Source organism: Canis lupus, chromosome 15, assembly GCF_011100685.1.
Source record: "Canis lupus familiaris isolate Mischka breed German Shepherd chromosome 15, alternate assembly UU_Cfam_GSD_1.0, whole genome shotgun sequence".
Classification (NCBI taxonomy): Eukaryota; Metazoa; Chordata; class Mammalia; order Carnivora; family Canidae; genus Canis; species Canis lupus.
Window position 1 is genome coordinate 36,481,340 of NC_049236.1, and position 17,575 is coordinate 36,498,914.

Here is a 17,575-nt window from a genome sequence, read left to right on the forward strand (position 1 = left end):
AGCTTTATTGAAGGTTGCAAAAGTAGACCAGAAATGCAAAGATGGGATTTCTCCCAGATATGAAAACTCAATATTGAGATGTCAATCCTCTTTAACTTAATCTCTAAATAAAATGCGCTCCCAATTAAAATCCTAATTGAATTCTTAAAAAATGCCGTTTATAATCCATCTTCTGTATATTAGTTAAGGTAATAGATAAACTCCTAAATTTTATTGGCTTATTACAACAAATGATTTATATCTTACTCTTAGTCAAGTGTAAGAGTTTGTGGTTAGGCTGACTTCCATAAGATCATTCTGGAAATCAGGCATCTTCCATTCTGTAGGTCTGTCCTCCTGTGGGGGTCCTTGGAGTCCTTGGATAGGGACAATGACCATGAAGAAGGCATCCTGCTTCCGCATCACTTTGAACTGAAGATGACATACAATGTATTTGCTTATATCCCATTGGTGAAAATTAGTCACATGGGCCTACCTAGCTATAAAGGGCTAGAGCTGAGAAATGTTCTCCCCAAGTAGGTGGCTGCTTTCTAGAAACAATACTAACTTATGAAAGATAAACATTAGTTTTTGGTGGGCAGCTGGACATCTCTGCCATAATGTGCAACAGTATAGTGCAGGAATAAGTTTTAAAAAGAATATAAAGTTAACAGATACTGAAACTTACTACAATTTTGTAGTAACAACTAAAGTAATAGGGTACTCTCTGAGAAAGACAAATGTTTCGATGAAAAAAATAGTAGAAACTGAGCTATGTATATATGGAAATTAAGTATTTAATAAGAGTATAATTTCAAAGAAGTCGGGAATAGAAAATGGCAATGGAACAATTGGTTATCTAACAAAAATAAAGTTGATCTCTACCTTATATCACACAAAAAATCTGGGTTATTAAAAGCCCAAATATGATGGGGCATCTGGGTGGTGGAGTCAGCTGAATGTGGAACTCCTGGTTTTGGCTCAGGTGGTGATTTCAGGAGTGTGACAGTGAGCCCCGAGCCTGGCTTGTGGTCAGTGTAGAGTCTGCTTGGGATCCTTTCTCCTTCTCTCTCTGTTCTCCCTCTCATGCCTTCTGTCTTTAAAATAAATAAATACATCTTAAAAAAAGAAAAAAAGAAACAAACCCAAACATGAAATACATACAAAAATATCTGGGTTATTAAAAGCTCAAACATGAAACACACACCCATACCCCATATAGGGAAAAGATCGTCTTAATATGTAATGGTATGAATATAAGTTGGCATATTTTAGAAGGGAAATTCAGAAGAATCTCAAATACACTTTAAAATATTTACCTCTTCTGATCCATCCATTTCTTCTCTAGGCATTTATACTTCAGGAGTATTCAAGTATAGGCATGAAGATATTAGCATTCTTACAGCATTCTTTTTGAGTACATTGGAGCAATCTGTCCATATAACAACAAAAAATGTATTACACGACTTATAGTAAATCCATACCATGGTAGTGTTTGGGCCTTGGGAAAAAAATGAAGTGGAGGAAAGAGGTCCACAATATAATCTTGAGTAAGATCATAAACTGCATGATAATAACTGACATTGGTTGGGTTCTTAGAATGTGCCAGGCTCTGTTCTAGGTGATTATGAGTATTCATTTTTTTTATAATAATGCTATGACATATGTACTAATATTATTTACATTTTATTTTATTTATGTTATTTTTTAAAGATTTTATTTACTTATTCATGAGAGACACAGAGAAAGAGAGAGAGGCAGAGACACAGGCAGAGGGAGAAGCAGGCCCCACACAGGGAGTCTAACGTGGGACCCCATCCTGGGACTCCAGGATCACGCCCTGGGCCAAAGGCAGGCGCTAAACCACTGAGCCATCCAGGGATCCCCTATTATTTCCATTTTAAAGATTAGAAAATTTTGGCATTGAGATGTGTAGTAATTTACAAAAGGTTAGGGCAGACCTGGGATTTGCATTGAGGTGGTATTGCTTAAAGACCATGCTCTCAAGAGGCATGCTGACCTGGCTCTGTGCATAGTATGATATACCATTTTTGTTTCTAAAAAAGGCTTTTGTGTGTATTTGTATGTGCTTATTTGTATGTGCTTCAAGACGTGTGAAAAGATACCCTGTAATGTAATAGTGGTTACCCCACCTAGTGGTGGTAGTTATGGAAAGTCTGTCACTCTATCTATAGTTGAATCTTTTTTTTTTTTTAATATATTTTTATTTTATTTTTTATTTTTATTTATTTATGATAGTCAGAGAGAGAGAGAGGCAGAGACACAGGCAGAGGGAGAAGCAGGCTCCATGCACCGGAAGCCCGACATGGGATTCGATCCCGGGTCTCCAGGATCGCGCCCTGGGCCAAAGGCAGGCGCTAAACCGCTGCGCCACCCAGGGATCCCTAGTTGAATCTTTTTTTAAAAAACATGTATTCCTTGTAATATAATAAGATCTTAGAATGAAAGTTTAAACTTGTTGACATAGGTTCAAGTATTCCAAGCTATACTACAATAATTAAGATTTAATACCCAGTGAAGTATCTTTTTTAGAAAAAAGATTTTATTTACTTACTCATGAGAGACACACAGAGAGAGGCAGAGACATAGGCTGAGAGGCTATCCCTGCAGGGAGCCTGATGCAGCCTTGATCCCAGGACTTTGGGATCACAACCTGGGCTGAAGACAGACGCTCAATCACTGAGCCACCCAGGAGTCCCCCACCAGTGAAGTATCTTAATTAAAATTTTTGGGGAGCCTCGGTGGCCCAGTCAACTGAGCATCATACTCTTGATTTTGGCTCAGGTCATGATCTCAGGGTCATGCGATCCAGCCTCAGCATCAGGCTCTGTGTTCAACAGGGAGTCTGCTTGGAAGTCTCTCCCTCTCCCTGTGCTCCTCCCTGTGCTGGCACTCTCTCTCTTTCAAATAAATAAATAAATCTTTAAAAAACCCCACAACTTATTGAATGAATGGATGACCAACCTTTTTTTTAATTTTTTTTTTAATTTATTTATGATAGTCACACAGAGAGAGGGGGAGAGGCAGAGACACAGGCAGAGGGAGAAGCAGGCTCCATGCACCGGGAGCCTGACGTGGGATTCGATTCCAGGTCTCCAGGATCGTGCCCTGGGCCAAAGGCAGGAGCTAAACCGCTGCGCCACCCAGGGATCCCTGAATGAATGGATGACCAACCATTTTATATCCAACTGGTGCCTACTTTGTTATTGTGCTCTCACTCAATATATACTTGTTAAGCTTACGTATATACATACACCCATTAAATTGAAATGTTCTTACATATTTCCTGCCATAGTTTCCCTCTTTTTTCATCATAGTCTTAAACTTTGGCCTAAATTTTGTTTGTATTATTGACTTAAAAATTCAGTCTCTTGTAATACATCTCCTCAATAGTAGTCATCAATGCATATTAGGAATAAATATTTTCAGTAGCATGTTATGATTGTCATTCCTAATGAAGTGAGGCTAATAACATAAAACTAATCTATAAATCATCTTTGGGTTCCACGTTGTAAAATAATATTATTGAATTTTAGAGCTCATGAGCTTTCCTTTGCTTTGGGAAATCAGTTTTAATTTGAACTGATTGGAATCTAACAGTACTCTTCCCCCCCCCCCCCCCCCCCCCCCCCCCCCCCCCCCCCCCCCCCCCCCCCCCGCTTTAGAGAATATTGTATTTGAAAGACAATGATTTTGCTTCCAATTAGAAGAACATCTTTTGCATTTGAGAGAAGTGTAGAGCCTCTGGAACATACTGTGACAATCCAGTGCACTTAGCAACTGAAAGAGCGTGGGCTGTGAATGTGTGGAGCCTAGTGACATTAAGAAATCCATTTGCAAAGAGGTAGTTTGAAATTTGCAGACTTCTTTTCAAGGTGTTGTGAAGAGGTGTTGAAGCTTCCAAATGATTAGAAAATGACATGAATTTCACTGCTTGTATAATATTTTGTAGCTCAAATTTTCCCTGCTCTATCTGTTCATTTATTCATTCAATCATTTGTTCATTCAACAAGTATTTGTAGAGTATCAGGCACTGTTCTAAGCACTTGGATATAATAATCAACACACCAAAACAAAAACAAAGGCAGAAAACAAAAGAAAAAAACCCAAACCCCAAATCTAACCCCAGCGTCACTATCAAATTCTATTAACTCTTCACTGATTATGGCTTTGCTTTTCAGTTCATTCAACCACAGCTTTGATTCAGACCCATGGTGATTGATCGCTATGGTTTAATGGAATCATAATTAAGGAGTTAGAGATTGATATATAATTCATTAACTTGTAAATATTTTTTAACTCTGGAGGTAGGTCCAGAGGATCAAAGGGGCTGAGAATGTTGGGAAAACATCCTTAACAACGCCCATAGGTGTTGTTTATTCCTGAACTATAGACATATGAAAAGAAGAATTCTGAGTAAGATGTTGAGGGATTCACTGATGAGCCCTGGGAAAAAGAATGTGTTGTTTCAGTGGGCTGATAATGTCATTTGGGGAACAGCGTTTGATGAACTGTGCTAGTGGTGCGTGTGTCTCTGACAGGCTAATTGAGAGTTGAGGTGAATATATGTGTTTACACAGGTAAGTACTCTGAGGCAGAAAACAAAACTTGTACTTGTTTTGATCTGTGTTTCCTGCTGAACTATCACCCTGGGGAATTGATATGTCACCTATTTCTCACCTGCAGTCGTCTCTTTATCTGTTTTTCTTCTACTTTACATGTACCTGTATTCTGTACTTTATAATGCCATTTGCTGTAGCTTATTGCTTCACAAGTTGAGTTTTTTCTCTCACCATGGATATGTCGCAGTATACTAGAGGTGATCAAAGTCACCAGGTAAATAGGGAGTGACGTCTACATTGGCCTTGGCATATTATGGCCTGCAGACCAAATCTGGCTGACTGCCTTTTTTTTTAAATAAAGTTTTATTGGAACACAGCCACACTTTTATTTACTATTGTCTGTGGCTTCTTTGGGGCTACAGTGGGAGAATTGAGTAGTGGCAACAGAGATCTAGGGCCTGAAAAGTCATAAATATTTATTATCTGGACCTAACAGAAAAGGTTTGTGAGCTATGTTCTAAGAAATTAAATTACTTGAAGATATTTGAGGAAAAGATGTTTTGAAGTTTGAGGCTTTTAAAAGTTTTGCCATACTTAAGTGTGAGCAAAATCAGCAGAATCTCACTCCTTTTGTCTATGTGTTGGTGTATGTGTATGTGTGTGTGTGTATAAAACCCAGAGAGTTAAAACAATTTTCATATGTGGTGAGAACTGGAAAAAAATGAACTTTTGTTGACAGGGAACTTGGTGATTTTAACTTTGTACTCACGATACTGTTAAAAGGATTTGTTATTGAGATGAAAATTGAAAATGTACTTCAGTGGATAAGCAGAAATCTGATATTTCTCTGGTAATTTTGCAGAGTTTTGCAAACAAGTCTTTTGAAAAAATGAGCTTGTCATCTTACTGATTGCTTTTTGTATTATCCAAACAACCAATGGCTTACATTGTAGGCACTTCACTAGTTTTAAGTCATTTAATTCTTACAACAAACATATGAGGGAATTGCTATTCCTTTCATCTCCATTTTACAGATGAAGAAATTGATGTACAGAGAGGCTAAATGCATTTTCCAGAGTCACACAACTAGCAAGTGGTTGAGCCAGGCAGTCTGATTCTGGAACCCATGTCCCTAATCACTCTCCTATACTCCCTATAACCATTCACATAGTGACCTTGACAGTGAACTTGGTGACAACACTATGGCAACTACAATGGGAGAATCAATAACAATCATCATTTGTCCATCTAAACAGCATCATATATGCATATATGTTTACTTATTATATGAGCTCAATAATTAAACCTTGACATTTAAAAAAAAGATTTTATGTATTTATTCATGAGACACACAGAGAGAGGCAGAGACATAGGTAGAGACATCCCCAAAGGGAACCTAATGTGGGACTTGATTGCAGGACCTCAGGATCATGACTTGAGCCAAAGGCAGATACTCAACCACTGAGCCAGCCAGGTGTTCCAAATACCTTAGTATTTTTTGTTTAAAAAATAAGACACCCTAGTAATAACTGCTTGAAACTACTCTTTTAGCAACACTTAAAAATAATCAAACACATTTTGGAGGAAAAAACAACTCATTTGACTAATGAAAGGAGAGAAGTCTTGGTAAAGAGTACTATGGTGATAATAAAAATTGAATAGAAAAAAATTGCATCTTCCTTCAAGTTTATTTTATAAAGTGCAATGAAAATCAAAGCTCACATAATAGAAGAAAATTTGTGAAGCTCCTGTATAGCAAAACTGAAAAGTATTCTTTTCTGATGATGCCATCAAATAAGCAGGAGTCGTAGTGAGTAACTAGCTGGGGGAAGAGGGTGAAGGAGAATGTTCTGAGGAGCCCTGAAGCTGACAATAGCTAGGTAGGCTGAGTCTTGAGTAAAGCTGGATCTAGGAAGGAGTGTGTGAGTGCATGTGCATGTTGTGTATTGGGGAGGAGTGCTGGTGCTTATAGGAATATGAGTAGGACGTCATGAGCAATGGGCTAGTTAATGGTTCTCACAGTTTCTTGTCTATTCCCTAAAAGATTTTCCAAAACTTCTATATTCCTGAGTATTTTAAAATATGTATTGTGAATATTGTATTGGCAATAAGTCTTACAATGAGTAAGAATGTGGTTATGGTACCTTGTTTAAATTAAACAGTTGTTTCATCAAAGCCACATGGTGAGATTCTAGATATCTTTCTTTTGTCAGAAAGATAAGAAAAATGGTGAAAGGGGAGGAGGGGAGAGAACTTTGACTGCAGATGCCTTTGAAGGCATAAATATGTGGAAAATATGAAAGCTCCACTTCAGGAAATAGAGTCACTTAAAACCAGGGGTCTGGATCATCAGGAAAGACTATATATATGGAGTGACAAATTTAAAGTCAATGGAAGAGACTCATGGAACAGTATTAAGCTGTTTGAGCATGATTTGATTTCTGTTTTAAAAGATCTTTCTGGCCACTTTGTAGAATCAGTTGGAGAAAGGCCATACTGGAGACAGAAAGGCTAGTTAGGAGGTTTTGATAGAAACCTCACCAAAAGAAGATGAAAGCCTAAGCTAGGGCTGGAACTGTGGCGATGAAGAGGAAAAAACAGCCTAGAGTAGTGTCCTCCAATAGAAGTTTAATGTAAGCTGCAAACAAGAACCACATATGTAATTTTCAAGTGTCTAGAAGCCACATCAAAAAGATTTGAATTAATCTTAATTAATTTTAATATATTTTATTTAATCCAATATTTTATTTTTTATTTTTTTAAGATTTTATTTATTCATGAGAAGAGAGAAAGAGACAGAGACACAGCAGAGGGAGAAGCAGGCTCCACGCAGGGAGCCCTACATGGGGCTCGATCCCTGGTCTCTAGGATCAGGCCCTGGGCTGAAGGCAGCTCTAAACCGCTGGGCCATCCGGGCTGCCCTAATCCAATACTTTAAAAGATCGTCATTTCAAAATGCCAGCAATATAAAAATGACATATTTGTATTCTTTTCCATTATGGCGTCTTTGGTTTTTTTTTTAAAGATTTATTTTTTATTTGAGAGAGAGAGCACATATGAGTGCACGTGGCAGGGAGGGGCAGAAGCAGAGGGGACAGAGATTCCATGTAGAACCCAACTCTGAGCTTGAATTCAGGACTCTGAGATCACAACCTGGGCTGGATGCTTAACTGACTGCGACCCAGCCACTCAGCCACCCCTCTTTATGAAGTCTTTGAGATCTGCTGTGCACTTTACATTTATAGCATATCTCAATTCAGACCAGCTGCATTTCAAATCCTTATTAGCTACATGTAGCTGATGGCTGCCATATTGGACAGTGCAGTTGTAGAATTTGGGAGTGGAAGAAATTAGGACTGGAAGTAGGATCAGAGGACTCAAAGATATCATTGTTTCTTGTTTGGGTAACTACAATGGTAGCAACCAGTTGAAGGACAACTGGGACAATTTCAACCAACTCCATCAAGTCAACTTAAATGACCATACAATCTAAATGAAAATTACATGTTTGCTTGGAAGATGCAGATTCAAAACTAGTCACCTAGCTCTTTTTTTATAAATGAATTGCCACACCAACCTTCTTCTAGTATGAATATCCTGGAGCCTCTACTAATGCTATCTATTATATACTGAAAGAAAGCAGCAGAGGTGTAGATTGGGAGAAAGATGTGTGTTTAGTTCAGATTATGTTAAAATTTAGGTACTCTGGTAGATTGAATTTTTGTTCAAAATATTTACTGTTCCTCTCTGTAGAAGGATTATGCTTGTTGGGACCACTGAGAACAGCCTTGACCATTTGAGTTGTTTTAGAAAATAAAATGTAAGGGGAGGTGAGACTTGCAGTGTCCCAGATATGACTTGCTCCTTTAGCCTTAGTCCCAGAGTGAAGATAGTGCATGGAGCAGAGCTCCAGCTGATCCACATTATTCACACATGTGAATGAGGAATGAAACTTTGTTCTTCTATACTATGGAGACGTATGATTGCTTTTTTACCTTAGCATAAGTTAGTCTAAAGAGAGTGATGTAGTGTTTTGTACCAGCATTTGGGTGTTGTAAGAAAAACTTAAAATGTGTAGCATTCACTTCAGAGCCAAAGACTGGGCAGCAAGGAAACTGTTATTGGAGCCTAGAAAGATGGCGACTCATGTTATTTAATGATGAGATAGTTAATAAAACTGTTATTTGCTGTAACTTGGTAGCATGAAATATACTGAATAAACTTGGGGTTTTAGGCAAAGGGTTTGGAAACAAAAGGCATATGTTGGTTGCTACTGATTGTATTTGCCAACATATTATAGGAAAGATATGAACTCAGAAAAGAATTGGCTGGTTTTCAAGCAGGAGGAATGAAACAGTCCCAAAACTCTACGACTTTGCAGGGTTGAATTTTTATCTCAATCTGGTAAGAGATACAACTAAAGGAATTAAATATGCAGCCTCCTGACAAGAACAAAATTAAAAGTATAGTCATCATACTTTTTGTATTTCTTGCCATGAATTATGGTAAGAAGGTTTGGAAATCATTAGCCTACGGTTTATGACCAATCCCAAAAGTCAGATAAAATTTCAGCTTTTCTTTGAACAGTATATTATATGATAGACCTGATATCAAGAAAGACCTCCTCATGGTGCTCTTCCAATCTCTGCTCTTCTTAAGCTTTTCCTTGGGGGAGCCAGTTTTTGGGGTCACTATGTATCTTTGCATATTTCCTTTTACTTCCTGCTTTGTAGTAAGCTTGGAATCATAGTGTTTGGATTTGTGTGTAATGAAGAAAGTTGGTGGTAGGGGAATGGTAAGGAGAGATAAGAGTGGTAGGACATGGAGTTAAGGAAAATATGCCTATTTTAATGGTCCATGTGGACCCTAAGTCTTAAAAATGCCCGAATGTATCAAAAACTTCTGCCTCTTTTTTGATTTAGTAAATGAAGCAAATAGTACATAGTCCAAGAATGTGCTTCTAGATAAGTCCCCTCAAGTGATATAGTTATGGAAATTCTGTGTAATTCGTGCATATGGAATTTCTATTTTTAATTTGTAGTTTTGTTATTGTGTATATGTATCTTTATGCTTTAGTTAAAAAGTATTAGTTTTTTACAATGAAAATAATACATATTCACTGTGGAAAGGTTGGAATGTACAGAAAAGTATACAGAACAAAGATTCTTGCAATTCTATCTTTCTAGGAAAACAAACTATTAATAGTTTTACTTTCACATTTTTATTTTATTTTTTTATTTTTATTTATTTATGATAGTCACAGAGAGAGAGAGAAAGAGGCAGAGACACAGGCAGAGGGAGAAGCAGGCTCCATGCACTGGGAGCACGATGTGGGATTCGATCCTGGTTCTCCAGGATCGCGCCCTGGGCCAAAGGCAGGCGCCAAACCGCTGCGCCACCCAGGGATCCCTACTTTCACATTTTTAAAAAGATTTATTTATTTATTTGAGAGAGCGAGCAAGCAGGGGGAGGAGCATAGGGAGAGGGAGAAAGAGAATCAAGCAGACTGCTTTATACTTACTGTAAATGATTATCCATGCTGATTTCAAGACATGAAATTTCGTTTTTTTAAATTTTTATTTATTTATGATAGTGAGAGAGAGAGAGAGAGAGAGAGGCAGAGGGAGAGCAGGCTCCATGCACCGGGAGCCCGACGTGGGATTCGATCCCGAGTCTCCAGGATCGCGCCCTGGGCCAAACGCAGGCGCTAAACTGCTGCGCCACCCAGGGATCCCCAGACATGAAATTTCTAAGACATATGGCTTATTATAGCTTTGGGTACTCCTACAACGACTGGTCCTTAAACAAAATGGGAGTTTATTTTTTATCTCACATAATAATCTGGGTGTGGGTGGTCCAGGACTAGTATTGTAGCTTCACAGGGTTGGGCATCCAGGCTCTTTCCATGTTGCTGTTCTGCTTTCCTTAGAGTATTGCTAACATTGGCATTCAAGAGAATTTGTATTTTGGACATACTGTATGCACTGCCTTGGATTTCTTTGTCTTCACTCAATTACTGGGCCCTCAACCATTTGCTTCATTCCAGCAGCTGCTGTGGCGACTGACTCCATGCGGCCTGCTTGGTTCCACCACCTGAAGCTACCATATGGAGTTTCTGGCTCCTTCCATCACTTTTGAAGTAGGATGAAACACTATATCACAAGGTACAAAATTCAGCATCCCCAGTAGCTGCCTATGGTGCCAGGGATCCAACCTGGGAGCATGGAAATGAGTCTTGACCAATGGGGTACAGAGGATGGGAAGAAAACAGCGGGGACCTTTTCTCTCCACCTCCCCTTCTTATAGAGTATTCCAAGATATGAAACATTAAAAAGTTATATAGCCTGTTGGGAGCTATCCCACATGGCTGAGCAAATGGCTATGTGTTTCATGATTCATTGGCCAGCATTGTATTTCCTTTCCATCTGTCCTCATCTTAGTCTTTTTGGGCTGCTATAACAAAAATACCATAATTTGGGTATATTACACAGCAGAACTTTATTTTTTTGGTTCTAGAGCTTAGAAGTCTGATCAAATCACTGGAAGATTCAATGTCTGGTGAGAGTCCATTTCTTGCTTCATAGATGGTAGGCTTCTTGCTGTGTCCTCGCATAGCAGATGGGTAGAGAGAGGTCTCTGGGGTCTCTTTTATACAAGCACTAATGCCATTCACAAGGGCTTCATTCTCAGGACCTCATCAATTGCTAAAGTCCCCACCTCCAAATACCATCACATTAGATTTTGGGATTTGACATATGAACTTTTTCAGTGGTAGGGTGGCCACAAACATTTGGTCTACAGCATTCTACTTCTACCCCCCCCCCCCCCAAATTCATGTTCTTATCATATGCAAAATACATTCATTTCTTTCCAATAGTCCCCTCAAATCTTAACCTGTTCTGCACCAACTTTAAAGCCTACGTGTAGGGATCCCTCGGTGGCGCAGCGGTTTGGCGCCTGCCTTTGGCCCAGGGCGCGATCCTGGAGACCCGGGATCGAATCCCACGTCGGGCTCCCTGCATGGAGCCTGCTTCTCCCTCTGCCTGTGTCTCTGCCTCTCTCTCTTTCTCACTGTGTGTCTATCATAAATAAATAAATAAAAATTAAAAAAAAAAAAAATAAAGCCTACGTGTAAAGTCTCATCTAAATATCATCTACATCAGATATGAGTGAAACTTGAGGTAAGATTTCTCCTGAGGCAAATTCCTGTCTTGCTGTGAACCTGTGAAACCAAACATGTAATGTGCTTCCAAAATACAATGGTGGGGAAGGCACAGGATAGACATTTTCTTTCCAGAAGGGAGAAATAGGCAAGAAGATAGGAGTGACAGGTTCTAAGTAAGTCCAGAAGCCTAATGAGGCCAATAACGTTAAGTCTTAAAGCTGAAGAATAATCCTTTTTAGCTTGAGGCTCTGTCTTTCAAGCCCACTGAGGTAGCAATGTTGCCCCCATAGCTCAGTGGTGCAGCCCTACAGGGGCTCTCTCAAGGTGGTTCTCCGCCCTAGGCTGGAGTCTTCAGGACTGGGGACCTGAAACTTATGTAGAGGCATCTATATGCCCCGGGCCTGTGCATTCTGTGCACTGGCAGAGATCACCAGTGTTTGCTGCTTGTTCTTCTGGAGGGGAGGCCACTGAAGCCTGATGGAGCTGCCCTTGGGGCTGTCAAGGATCTTGTGATGTGATGGGTGCTGGGTACCACTCTGTCCCCCAGCCCTTGCAACCTGGGTCTGTGATAGTAGTAGTGCCAGCCCAGCTGGTTTCTGAATTGCCTTTGAGGTCATTCTTTTTTTTTTTTTAATATTTTATTTATTTATTCATGAGACACACACACACACATACACACACACACACACAGAGGCAGAGACACAGGCAGAGGGAGAAGCATGCTCCATGCAAGGAGCCCAATGTGGGACTTGATCTTGGGCCTCCAGGATCAGGCCCTGGGCTGAAGGCAGCACTAAACCGCTGAGCCACCAGGGCTGCCTGAGGTCATTCTTTTCTTGTCTCAATTACTAGCTCCTGGCCATTGTTGAGATGGCTGATTTGTACTAATCTTATCAAATGGTCACTCAGCCACACTCTTAGTGTTCTCTTCCAAATAGCATTCTCAATTTTTACAATATGAATAGGCTGAGAATTTTCCGAATCTTTAAATTCTGTTTCTTTTTTGCTTGACAATTCCATCCTGAAGTCATTTCTCTCCTCTCACATTTTATTATAAGCAGTCAGGAGGAGCCAAGCTGCACCTTCAACACTTTGCTTAGAAATAGCTTCAGTTAAATATCCAATTTCATCATTCACAAGTTTTATCTTCCACAAAACAGCAGAATGTGAACGCAATTCATCCATGTTCTTTGCCACTTTATAACAAGATGGCCGTTCCTCCATTGTCCAATAACATGTTCCTTATTTGCATCTCAGGCCTCATCAAAATGGCCTCTACCATCAGTATTTCTATCAAAAGTCTGTTCAGGATTACTTAGGTATTCTCTAAGAAGACTGAGGCTTTCTCTGTAGCTATCCTCTTCCTTCCTAGGTGCTCAGTAGAATTTCTCTTAGGCGCCCGTTCACAGCAACATAGACTTTTCTAGCATGCACCTTGAAAGTCTTCCAGCCTTTACCCATCCCTCAGATCCAAAGTCACTTTGACAGTTTAGGGTATTCATTCTCCAGTGACATGTCTTAGTACCAATATTTGTATTAGGATTCTCCAGAGAAACAGGACCAATAAGATATATATATATATTTACATAAGGTATTAATACACATGATTATGGAGGCTAAGGTGTTCCATGCTCTGCCATCTGCAAATGAGAGAACTAGGAAAGCCAGAGGTATAGTTCAATTGAAGTCCAAAGGCCTGAGAACTAGAGTTGTCAGTGGTTTAAATTCCAGCCCAAGACCAAAAAGCTCAAGAACCAGGAAAGCTGATGTCTAAGTCAGAAGAAAATGGATGTGCCAGCTCCGACAGAGAGAGCAAATTCACCTTTTCTTTGTGTTCTTGTTTTATTTGGATCTTCAGTGACTGATGGTACCCACCCACATTGGTGAGATGATCTTCTTTACTCAGTCTATCAAATATTTTCCAGGAACACCCTCACAGACACACCAGAAATAATATTTTGCTGGCTATCCAGGCAGATATTGGCCTAGTCAAGTGGACACATAAAATTAATCATTGCAGTCCCTGTCTGGCTTCCCATTTCCCTCTTTCTTGCCTCAGGGAATTGCACTACCAAACAAAGCAGTAACACTTAAGCTTTTGCCTCAAACTCTTGTTTTCCAGAAAACCTAGGTTAACACAGAGGAGTGAGCTATAAAAAGTGGACCCTCAGGATGGGATTTTAGAGCTGAATTGCCCACTGTCTGAAAGCAATAGGGAGCCAATTGCAGTGGTAGGTGGTGTGGTAATAATCCCTGGCATGCAGTGATTTCACCCATAGTTTAATTGTGATGAGATGCAGATACAACAAGGTTTGGGGAGATCAAATAGCTATTGTGCTTAGTCAGTATGAGGGCAATATTAATTAAAGGAATTGTGATGTGGCTTCTTTTGTAGGCATTGACAGTCTTGCAAAAAATTTTTGTACACACACCACACACACAGACTTTCTCTCTCTTTCTAGTTTTAGGGCAATTATTTGACAACTTAAGTCATGCTCTGAAAGTCAGAGTGGCTTTGTTACAGCTCGGGGCAACTGTAGGTAGACTTTGCTCAAAATCAGGCCAAGGATCTGATCATATAGCAAAGATTCCAAGAAAAGAATGGGGCCAGAGACTTGAAATGAAGATGTTTAGGTAGACAAGGCTAAGAATTTTGAGCTCCTAGATTACTCTGAGCCTTCCAGGCGGGTAGAAATAGCCTCTAACCATTTGTCACAGCAAAACAGTCTCTGCTTGCCTGGGGGAACATACAATAATCTAATCTGAAGCAGGTGCCTTTCAAGATGATTCTTGTTTTCTTCAAGATATGCCCCAACACCCTCCATTACCTACCTGGCTAAAAACCAAAGTCAGGTTTCAGCACAGCCTGAACAGGAAAATACAAGCTCTGGGAAGAAACAGCCCACATGCCAGAGGAATTGCAGGATCTGGCTAATAGGTGTTAGCTGAAACTGGGCAAATGTGTATAGGAGTGTATCTTGAGTACGTTAGACCAGGAGGACAGAACACAAAGCTAAATAGAGTAGAATTCATTAATATGGGGGTACTTAGCCGTGATTCAGGATTCCTAATAATTTAACAGGATGGCTTTTTGAAGTGTGGACCTGATAATGTTCTTTAGCAAATGAAGTAGATGGCAAAACCTCCTTGGTATAATATTGAAGAAAGGACCAGAAGGCTTAGAAAGGTGGGAATCTTAGAATACACTTATTATGTACGTCCTGAGAACCCACGGGTTGGCTATGTTCCCTGGGATGGTCAGGGAATGTTCGCTTCCCTGAGAATGTAGAGAATGCAGTGATAACGGGAGCACCAGGATCTTTGGAGAAGCTTGATACAGTTTCTGTCTTCTGTGGGCCAGAGTTGACAGTAGAGCATCCTGCTAAGGAGTTTAGCTTCATAATATTAGTCGAGACATTGCAATTCCAGAATGGCAAAAGCCAGGTAGTAGCAGCTAACAGAGGCTACTGATGTAATTACTATAATGGACAGGCAGACAAGAGTGACAACCAAGGTACCTTTACCTATAGGGGTGTCTGGTGTTGGCTAACTGACCATGGTTTTATAAGGCAAGATGGATGAGGAGGCAACGAAAATGTCGCTCAATGTGTGTAACCAGACAATTCAAGACAGACTAGGCAAAAATATGATATTAATTGCTGTGATGGAAATTATGGGCCCTCACTACCCTCGAAGAGGAGATTTAATATTTAGCAGAGCCCTAATCCTGGATCCCTAACCTGTGGCACTAGAGTTGTTATGGGTGGAAGGGCCAGGCAGGAGTATCTGAAAACTGTTCACACCAAAGTGTTAAGTTGGAAGCAATAGTGCACCCCAGAGGAATTGCAGATACTTGTTCAAGCACAAAAGACTTGGAAGCTTCAGGGATATTACCACCTAGAACTGTGTACCACATGGGAAGATTTTGGGTTTTAGAAACAGATATCCCCATCTATCCTGGGTAATGTTGCTGTTCTCTTTGCTATATGTCCTGACTACACACTGACTTCCTTTGGGAGCCTGTGATAAGTAAACCTGTTTAATTCACCCAAGCAGTATCTTTATCTGAAGTATCTTTATCTGAACCTGCTGTTGATATTTATCGACGTAGTGCTCACACAGTAGGCTATATATTACAAATATATTTTTCCAGTGTGTGGCTTTTCTACTTTAGGCTGTGCTATCTTTCACCCTTCCAAAAATTTATAATATATTCAAGTTCATTAGTATTTTTCTTTCTTTTACTTCCTTTTACTTTTACTTTTGTACTTTTTAGGAAAGTCTTTACTTCAAGACCATAAATACATTACATGTTAGAATAATGGATACAGGGGTGCCTGGGTGGCTCAGTTGGTTAAGCATCTGCCTTCAGCTTAGGTCATGATCCTGGGGTGCTAGAATCGAGCCCCACATCTGGTTCCCTGCTCAGCCGGGAATCTCCTTCTCCCTCTGCCCTTACCCCTGCTCATGCTATCTTTTGCTATTTCTCTCTCTCAAATAAATAAATAAATAAATAAAATCCTAAGGGAAAAAAAATAATAAATGCATGTTAGAATTTCTTCTACTATTTTTACAACTATTTTGTATATATTACATACATACTATATTCATAATTATTATATCAATTACATGTTACTCTGTGACTCGACTCTTCTTTTACTATATTGATTAAAATTTAGTTTCCTATGGATTCTCCTTCAATGTCTATCTGTGGTTTTAGTTTGGCTCCTTCTGTCTCATGATTGACAGTATATAATCATTGTGATAATTTGTGTACCTGAGATCAGATGTAACCTTCTTGACCCCAATCCATCTTTTATTCTGCTATCATTGTTTCCCTTCTAAAACACGAAAAATACAGGCTGGATTGTATTCTTTTCTGTTTAGGAACTTCTGGTAGTTCCAAGTGAGTAATTATCTCAGCAAACATTTATATAGCCTTTACTATATGCCAGGCGCTGTTTTATGGGTTTTACACATATTAATTCCTTTAATTCTAAACAAAACAAAACTGAGTTAAGTAGTAGTATTATTTTGCTCCATCTTACAGATGAGGAAACCACAACACAGTGAAGTTAAGCAACGTGGAAGGAGTGGGAATTCAAACCATGTTTGCTGGCTCCAGAATTTGGGTTTTTAATCTTTACTGTTTTTAATTACACTATTTTTCCACGGATTCCCACTGAATACATAACTAAATCAAAATTTCTTAGCACATCTTCCAACTACGCCTTATATTTGATCATGCTTCTCTTTCTGCTTCACCTTTTGCCCCTGGATCTACTATAGTCTTTGGTTCACCACACTAGACAGATGATTTATGGAACTCACCATGTATGTTTATAACTTTGTTCCTAACTCAGGCTTTTCTCTCAATCAGTGATATCCTTTTAAATGTTGTCTTATTTTTTTTCCCATTCATTCATTCCAACAAAGATTTATGAAGCCATACTACTCTGTACCAGGTTCCAGGCTCTGGTGCTGGGTTATCACAGTAAATAGGCAAATCCCTGTTGCAAGGGGCTTTCTATTAATGAGGAGCAGAGACAGCCTAGCGCTAAAATATAACCTCCAGAATCGTCTGTTCTTTCTCCAGTTCCAAACTTCATCTTTGGACTCCTACAGTGTTTAAAAAATCTTTATTACGGCACATTTCACAGCATACCTTTTTTTTTTTTATTGTGGTTAGTTGTGTGTCATCTGCTTCTTATGAGGAATGTGTGGGTTCACCTATGCATTGTACGACATGCTAAAGAAATTGTTGTGTTTGACTAAATGAAAGGATGGAGAAGTTTTTTAAAAAGTTTAAATATTAGGTGGTGAGGTAGGAAAAGGAGATCTTTGGAGG

The 17,575-nt window shown here is 39.4% G+C and overlaps 1 long non-coding RNA gene across 3 annotated transcripts in view; it reads right to left on the bottom strand.

The window, feature by feature from the left end:
* Positions 1-220: 220 nt before the first annotated feature.
* The window catches only part of LOC111090051, a 48,878-nt gene continuing 31,523 nt past the window's right edge, over positions 221-17,575 (bottom strand). For 2 of the 3 annotated variants that reach the window (XR_005370584.1, XR_005370585.1), the window contains exons 5-7: positions 1,299-1,411; positions 865-1,076; positions 221-411 (exon numbers count right to left, since the gene is read on the bottom strand). This is a non-coding gene — a long non-coding RNA (uncharacterized LOC111090051). The remainder of the gene's footprint in view (positions 412-864; positions 1,077-1,298; positions 1,412-17,575) is intronic. The other variant, XR_005370586.1, reaches the window with a different exon arrangement.